Genomic DNA, 8681 nt, shown 5'->3' with positions numbered 1-8681 from the left:
ATTTGAAAAACTTCACAATGTTTTCAAACATGAACAATTTTTCCTAAAACTGTGTCTATTTTTAAAATTGCTATTTGGGGGGGGGGATGTTAACAATTTATGAAATCATGAACAAAACAAGGAATTTGGAACATTTTTTGAAACTTTATTGTAATTTTGAACATTTTTTAGAAATTTTGAATTTGTGAAATAAAATAGAAAAAGGGGGAAAAATGAAAACAGAAAAAACAGCCAGCCCAGGAAGGTCACTTGGGCTGGTCCCTTCATACCTGCCCTTCAGAGAAGGCTCGACTCTTCGTCGCCCGCGGGTGGCAAATAGGATGTGCCCTATCTGGAGGGGCTTTGTCCCGCTCCCTCGCCTCAAGCGGCAAGTGATACGTCTCAAACGCGTCTTTAATTTTTTATTGTTTCATGCTATTATATTATCATTCCCACTATATTATTTTTCTAAACTAACTAATTAATTTAGTGCCTAGTGTCAGTTCCTATATTTCGCATGTTTTTGGTTTCATAGAAAAACCATACCTAGGAAGGTCCAAACACAATGAATTTTTACGATGATTTTTATATGGAAAATAAGAGACGCTAGAAGCTTCGGTAGAAGATCAGAAGAGGCTCACAGGGCCCACAAGCAGTATGTTACCTCATGGCCGTTGAGGCTACTCACATAGTGGGAGTAACGTACTAATGAAATAATTGACTGTTAAAATTACCGGACTAGCCAATGATTTTGACACTTCAAGAGAGAAACCGCAATATGGAAGCTCATGTCTCTGACAAAAATAGTGCAGCAATATGAACCCTCAGTGATCTTTAAAATTGAATATCATCAATGAAGAAAATATGCCCTGGAGGCCATAATAAAGTTATTATTTTATTTACTTATAACATGATAAATATTTATTATTCATGCTAGAATTGTATTAACCGGAAACTTGATACATGTGTGAATACATAGACAAAACAAAGTGTCCCTAGTATGCCTCTACTAGACTAGCTCGTTAATCAAAGATGGTTAAGTTTCCTAACCATAGACATGTATTGTCATTTGATGAACGGGGTCACATCATTAGGAGAATGATGTGATGGACAAGACCCATCCGTTAGCTTAGCATAAATGATCGTTTAGTTTTATTGCTATTGCTTTCTTCATGACTTATACATGTTCCTCTGACTATGAGATTATACAACTCACGAATACCGGAGGAACACCTTGTGTGTTGTCAAATGTCACAACGTAACTGGGTGATTATAAAGATGCTCTACAGGTGTCTCCGATGGTGTTTGTTGAGTTGGCATATATCGAGATTAGGATTTGTCACTCCGTGTTTCGGAGAGGTATCTCTGGGCCCTCTCGGTAATGCACATCACGATAAGCCTTGCAAGCAATGTGACTAATGAGTTAGTCACTGGATGATGTATTACGGAACGAGTAAAGAGACTTGCCGGTAATGAGATTGAACTAGGTATGATGATACCGACGATCGAATCCCGGGCAAGTAACATACCGATGACAAAGGGAACAATGTATGTTGTTATGCGGTTTGACCGATAACGATATTCGTAGAATATGTAGGAGCCAATATGAGCATCCAGGTTCCGCTATTGGTTATTGACCGAAGATGTGTCTCGGCCATGTCTACATAGTTCTTGAACCCGTAGGGTCCGCATGCTTAACGTTCGATGACGATTTGTATTATGAGTTATGTGATTTGATGACCGAATGTTGTTCGGAGTCCCGGATGAGATCACGAACATGACGAGGAGTCTCGAAATGGTCGAGAGGTAAAGATCGATATATTGGAAGGCTATATTCGGACATCGGAAAGGTTCCGAGTAATTCGGGTATTTTTCGGAGTACCGAGAGTTACGGGAATTCGCCAGGGGAAGTAGTGGGCCTTAATGGGCCATATAGGAAAGGAGAGAAGGACCTGAAGGGTTGGCCGCGCGGCCCCCCATGGCAAGTCCGAATTAGACTAGGGAGGGGGCGGCGCCCCCTTCTCTTTCCTTCTCCCTCTCCTACTCCTTCCCTCTCTCCCCTCTGGGAAAAGGAAGGGGACTCCAACTAGGATTGGGAGTCCTAGTTGGACTCCCCCTATAGGCGCGCCCCTCCTAGGCCGACCTCCTCCTCCTCCCTCCTTTATATACGTGGGCAGGGGCACCCCAAAGGCACTCAAGATTTGTCTTATCCGTGTGCGGTGCCCCCCTCCACAGTTACACACCTCAGTCATATCGTCGTAGTGCTTAGGCGAAGCCCTCACCAGTAACTTCATCATCACCGTCACCATGCCGTCGTGCTGACGAAACTCTCCCTCGGCCTCAACTAGATCAAGAGTTCGAGGGACGTCACCGAGCTGAAAGTGTGCAGATCGCAGAGGTGCCATGCGTTTGGTACTTGGATCGGTTGGATCGCGAAGACGTTCGACTACATCAGCGCTTTACTAAACGCTTCCGCTTTCGGTCTACGAGGGTACGTGGGCACACTCTCCCCGCTCGTTGCTATGCATCTCCTAGATAGATCTTGCGTGATCGTAGGATTTTTTTTGAAATTACTGCGTTCCCCAACAGTGCTATCCGGGCCAGGTCTATGCGTAGATGTTATATGCACGAGTAAAACACAAAGAGTTGTGGGCGATAATAGTCATACTGCTTACCAGCATGTCATACTTTAATTCGGCGGTATTGTTGGATGAAGCGGCCTAGACCGACATTACATGACCGCGTTCATGAGACTGGTTCTACCACCGTGCTTCGCACACAGGTGGCTAGTGGGTGCCTGTTTCTCTGACTTTAGTTGAATCGAGTGTGACTACGCCCAGTCCTTGTTGAAGGTTAAAACAGCACACTTGACGAAAAATCATTGTGATTTTGATGCGTAGGTAAGAACGGTTCTTGCTAAGCCCGTAGCAGCCACGTAAAACTTGCAACAACAAAGTAGAGGACGTCTAACTTGTTTTTGCAGGGCTTGCTGTGATGTGATATGGTCAAGACGTGATGAGATATAAATTGTTATATGAGATGATCATGTTTTGTAAAAGTTATCAACAACTGGCAGGAGCCTTATGGTTGTCTCATTATTGCATAAGATGCAAGCGTCATGTAATTGCTTTACTTTATCGTTATGCGATAGCAATAGTTGCAAAAGCAATAGTTGGCGAGACGACCATGTGACGACACGTTGATAGAGATCAAGATGATGGAGATCATGCTGTCATGCCGGTGACGATGGAGATCATGACGGTACTTTGGAGATGGAGATCAAAGGCACAAGATGATGATGGCCATATCATGTCACATATTTTGATTGCATGTGATGTTTATCCTTTATGCATCTTATTTTGCTTAGTACCACGGTAGCATTATGAGATGACCCCTTACTAAAATTTCAAGGTATAAGTGTTCTCCCTGAGTACGCACCGTTGCGACAGTTTTTCGTGCTGAGACACCATGTGATGATCGGGTGTGATAAGCTCGATGTTCACATACAACGGGTGCAAGCCAGTTTTTGCACATGCAGAATACTCGGGTTAAACTTGACGAGCCTAACATATGCAGATATGGCCTCGGAACACTGAGACCGAAAGGTCGAACGTGAATCATATAGTAGATATGATCAACATAGTGATGTTCACCATTGAAAGCTACTCCATCTCACGTGATGATCGGGCATGGTTTAGTTGATATGGATCACGTGATCATTTAGATGACTAGAGGGATGTCTATCTAAGTGGGAGTTCTTAAGTAATATGATTAATTGAACTTTAATTTATCATGAACTTAGTCCTGATAGTATTTGCATATCTATGTTATAGATCAATTGCTCGTGTATAGCTTCCCCGTTTCATTTATGATATGTTAAACTAAAGTTGAAAGTTGATAGTAGCAATGATGTGGACTAGGTTCGTGATCTGAGGATTATCCTCATTGCTGCACAGAAGAATTATGTCCTTGATGCACCGCTAGGTGACAGACCTCTTGCAGGAGCAGATGCAGACGTTATGAACGTTTGGCAAAGCTCGGTATGATGACTACTTGAGAGTATAGTGCACCATGCTTTACGGCTTAGAACCGGGACTTCAAAAAAGTTTTGAACGCCACGGAGCATATAAGATGTTCCAAGAGCTGAAATTTGTATTTCAGACTCATGCCCGAGTCGAGAGGTATGAGACCTTTGACAAGTATTTTGCCTACAAGATGGAGGAGAATAGCTCAACCAGTGAGCATGTGCTCAAAATGTCTAAGTACTACAATCGCTTGAATCAAGTGGGAGTTAATCTTCCAGATAAGATAGTGATTGACAGAGTTCTCTAGTCACTATCACCAAGTTACTAGAACTTCGTAATGAACTATAATATGTAAGGGATGGCGAAAACGATTCCCGAGATCTTCGCGATGCTGAAATCAACGAAGGTAGAAATCAAGAAAAGCATCAAGTGTTGATGGCTGACAAGACCACTAGTTTCAAGTAAAAGGGCAAGGGAAAGAAAGGGAACTTCAAGAAGAATGGCAAGCAAGTTGCCACTCCCATGAAGAAGCCCAAAGCTAGACCCAAGCCTGAAACTGAGTGCTTCTACTGCAAAGGAAATGGTCACTGGAAGTGGAACTGGCCTAGATACTTGGAGGATAAGAATGATGGCAAAGTGAACAAAGGTATATTTGATATACATGTTATTGATGTATACTTTACTAGTGTTTATAGCAACCCCTCGGTATTTGATACTGGTTCAGTTGCTAAGAGTAGTAACTCGAAACGGGAGTTGCAAAATAAACAGAGACTAGTTGAGGGCGAGGTGATGATGTGAGTTGGAAGTGATTCCAAGGTTGATAAGATCACCATCGCACACTCCCTTTACCTTCGGGATTAATGTTGAACCTAAAATAAATGTTATTTTGTGTTTGCGTTGAGCATGAATATGATTGGATCATGTTTATTGCAATACGGTTATTCATTTAAGTCAAAGAATAATTGTTGTTTCTATTTACATGAATAAAACCTTCTATGGTCATACACTCAATATAAATGGTTTATTGAATCTCGATCGTAGTGATACACATATTCATAATATTGAAGCCAAAAGATGCAAAGTTAATAATGATAGTGCAACTTATATGTGGCACTGCCGTTTAGGTCATATTGGTGTAAAGCGCATGAAGAAACTCCATGCTGATGGATTTTTGGAATCACTTGATTATGAATCACTTGATACTTGTGAACCATGCCTTATGGGCAAGATGACTAAAACTCCGTTCTCCGGAACAATGGAGCGAGCAACTGATTTATTGAAAATAATACATACTGATGTACACAGTCCGATGAGTGTTAAGGCTCACGGCGGTTATCGTTATTTTCTGACCTTGACAGATGATTTGAGCAGATATGGGTATATCTACTTAATGAAACATAAGTTTGAAACATTTGAAAAAGTTCAAAGAATTTCTGAGTGAAGTGGAAAATCATCGTAACAAGAAAATAAAGTTTCTACGATCTGATCGTGGAGATGAATATTTGAGTTATGAGTTTGGTCTTCATTTGAAACAATGTGGAATAGTTTCATAACACACGCCACCTGGAACACCACAGCATAATGTGTGTCTGAACGTCGTAACCATACTTTATTGGATATGGTGCGATCTATGATGTCTCTTACCGATTTACCATTATCGTTTTGGGGTTATGCATTAGAGACAACAACATTCACGTAAATAGGGCACCATCTAAATCCGTTGAGACGACACCATATGAGTTGTGGTTTAGCAAGAAACTGAAGCTGTCGTTTCTTAAAGTTTGGGGCTGCGATGCTTATGTGAAAAAGCTTCAACCTGATAAACTCGAACCCAAATCGGAGAAATGTGTCTTCATAGGATACCCAAAGGAGATTGTTGGGTACACCTTCTATCACAGATCCGAAGGCAAGATATCCGTTGCTAAGAATGGATCTGTTGAGGATATAGACCTTAGAGTCACCCGCCAGGAGGGGCCGGGTTACTCGTATGGTCGTTGCCAGAAGCCCGGAGACAAGCTTGAAGACGATGGGCCAGAGATGGGCTAAGACCCGGATACGGCTTAAAGCCCATAGTTACAATCATTATTATGGTAGAACTTGTAGTGTAAGGCAAGTATGATTGAGAGTCCGAGCCGGACACTCTTATGAGCCGGCCGGGACTCCAAGGGCTGCTGGGCGTCAGCCTCCCTATATAAAGGGACGACCCGGCAGCGGTTTAGAGACAAGAACAATCTCATCGAGAGCCGGGCATAGCAAGTTTAGCTCCCTGGTGATCGTAACCCTAATCAATACCAACTCAACTGGACGTAGGCTTTTACCTTCACCGTAAGGGGCCGAACCAGTATAAACCCTCGTGTCCCTTGTCCCACATTAACCCCTTCAAGCTTCCTAGTTGCGATGGCTCCACGACTAAGTCCTAGCTCGAGGACATCTGCCGTGACAATTCCACGACAGTTGGCGCCCACCGTGGGGCCAGCGCACGGTGGATTTGAGTTCTTGAAGGGCAGCTTCGAAGGGCTCAAGGGATACGCTGTGGGCCGGATGACCAAGAGTCGTCGCGGCAAGCTCTACATCAACGATGCAAACTGGGGCCCCGACGCCGGCTCAATTGAGTACGGGTACCGGGTCCCCTTCGGCGGAATTCATGTTTTCATTGGCAAGATTGATGAGCCGGGCCCTGAGCCGGGTCTCTGCGCTGATCTCATCGAGACGGCTCAGCTTGCGCGACCCGCCCAGGCCCGGCCTGCCTTAAGGCGCGCTTTTGTGGGATGCATCCATGGAGGGCCCTCTGACCCATCTGGGTCTGGTGATGAGGCGGCCGCCGGCTCTGACGGCGAGTCGGCCACCGATGAGTCAAACTCGTTGTACCAACTTCAAGATGGCAGGCTCATGGGCTGTTCCGATGGTGACAGTATTCCGGACCCGTTTGAGCCGCCGAGTCAGGTTGGAGTCTTTATGGCCGGTGCGCAGCCTATTCAGAACCCCGCCGCTGGAGCGGGAAACCCGGTACCTTCTCCGGCTCAGGTGCTGATGGATCTCACGGACAAGATGACGGCCCTGTTAACTGCCACAGTTGACCCGGCAGATCAAGCTCAGCACGATGCCGAGGTAGCACAGTTAAAATTGGATCTGATAAAAGCTAAAGAGGATCTCGCAGCGGAAGGGATCAGGCTGGCTGCGGAGCGGGTGGCTCTCGATGCCCAGACTCAGCTAATTCAGGCGCAGTCCTTCCAACTCACGATGGATCAGAACGCGGCCAATGAGGTCATGAGAAGGAGGCATCAAAAGGCCCAATCTCGACTCCCACCGGTTTACGATCCACGCAACCTCTTCAACACGCTAGGTGCAGGGTCTAGTAACCCGCCAGGGGTCATAGCGCCCGGGTCTGGACCCCTTATTCGGCCACGAGTGATGGGGCCTCCCCAGGTGCCCCCTGCCCCGCCTCAGTATGTGCCAATACCCCTGGGTCATTACAATAACCCGCTGGAGAACATGGTCACTGCGGCAGCACGGTTGGCGGCTCTCCCAGTTGACGGCGACTCTCCGACGGCTATTGAAACCCGCCGGGTCAGGGAACTCCTTCAGACAGCACTGGCGCAGCAAGAGGCATACTCCTACAGCCGGGACAGGATCCACTCGACCCCCCGTCCAGGCCAGAGCCCGAGTTACAACCGGCACATGGTCTCAGCAACCGGCTCAAGTAACGTCCGACGCCATGACCCGCCCCCTGGCCATGGCCCGGCTTATAATGGAGCCTTTTACACAGCAGACCAGGACAAAGCGCGCCAAGAGGCGGAGCAAGTGCCTCAATTGACGGCTTACCAGACCCCCCCGGCTTATCCGACGACTTCCATTGATATGGGTATCCCTACCAGGACCGGGGGTGTCCCTTGTCTGGTGCCAGCTATCCGTAATGAACGTCTACCTAAGGACTTCAAGGGCCCTAGGAAGGTGCCTAACTACACAGCTGACTTACAACCCGCATCCTGGATCAAGAGTTATGAGATGGCTATGGAGCTGCTGGAGGTCAGTGAGGCGGCCATGGCCAAGTATTTCACCATGATGTTAGATGGAATTGCCCGCACTTGGTTGAAAGGGCTACCACCGAATTCCATTGGGTCTTGGGCTGAGCTGAAAGCCCGGTTCATCCAAAACTTCAAAGATACCTGTAGGCAGTCTATGTCAATTGTGGATTTGACTAACTGTAAGCAGCAGGAGGGTGAGTCCACGACACATTGGGTTCGCCGGGTTAAGGAAATCATACATTCATCAGACAAAATGGATGCCGGCTCAGCAGTTTTAATGCTGGAGCAGAATTGTCGTTTTGTGCCCCTGAAGATGAAGCTCGGGCGGCTTAAGCGCGACTGCACTGATATGGGTACGTTAATGGCAGCTCTTGTCAAGTACGCCGATTCTGATGGTACCAAGGATCCCCCTTCAGATGATGAAAGGACAGGGAAGGGAAAGAAGAACGGCAACGGCAAGGGTCCTCAGTTTAACCCGGGGAACCAAGGAGGAGGCAAGCGCAAGGCAGATGGCAGCCTAGAGTTTGTGGCCAACGCCAGCGCGCAAGGCAACAACCAGCGACGTAAGGGGAGGGCCCCTCCCCGAGGCGGCGGATCAGGACCCTCACTGGAGCAGCTGTTGAATGAGCCTTGTCCGAGGCACGGCTCTAGA

Source organism: Triticum aestivum, chromosome 2D (genome assembly GCF_018294505.1).
Source record: "Triticum aestivum cultivar Chinese Spring chromosome 2D, IWGSC CS RefSeq v2.1, whole genome shotgun sequence".
Classification (NCBI taxonomy): Eukaryota; Viridiplantae; Streptophyta; class Magnoliopsida; order Poales; family Poaceae; genus Triticum; species Triticum aestivum.
Note: the sequence above shows the minus strand (reverse complement) of the source record.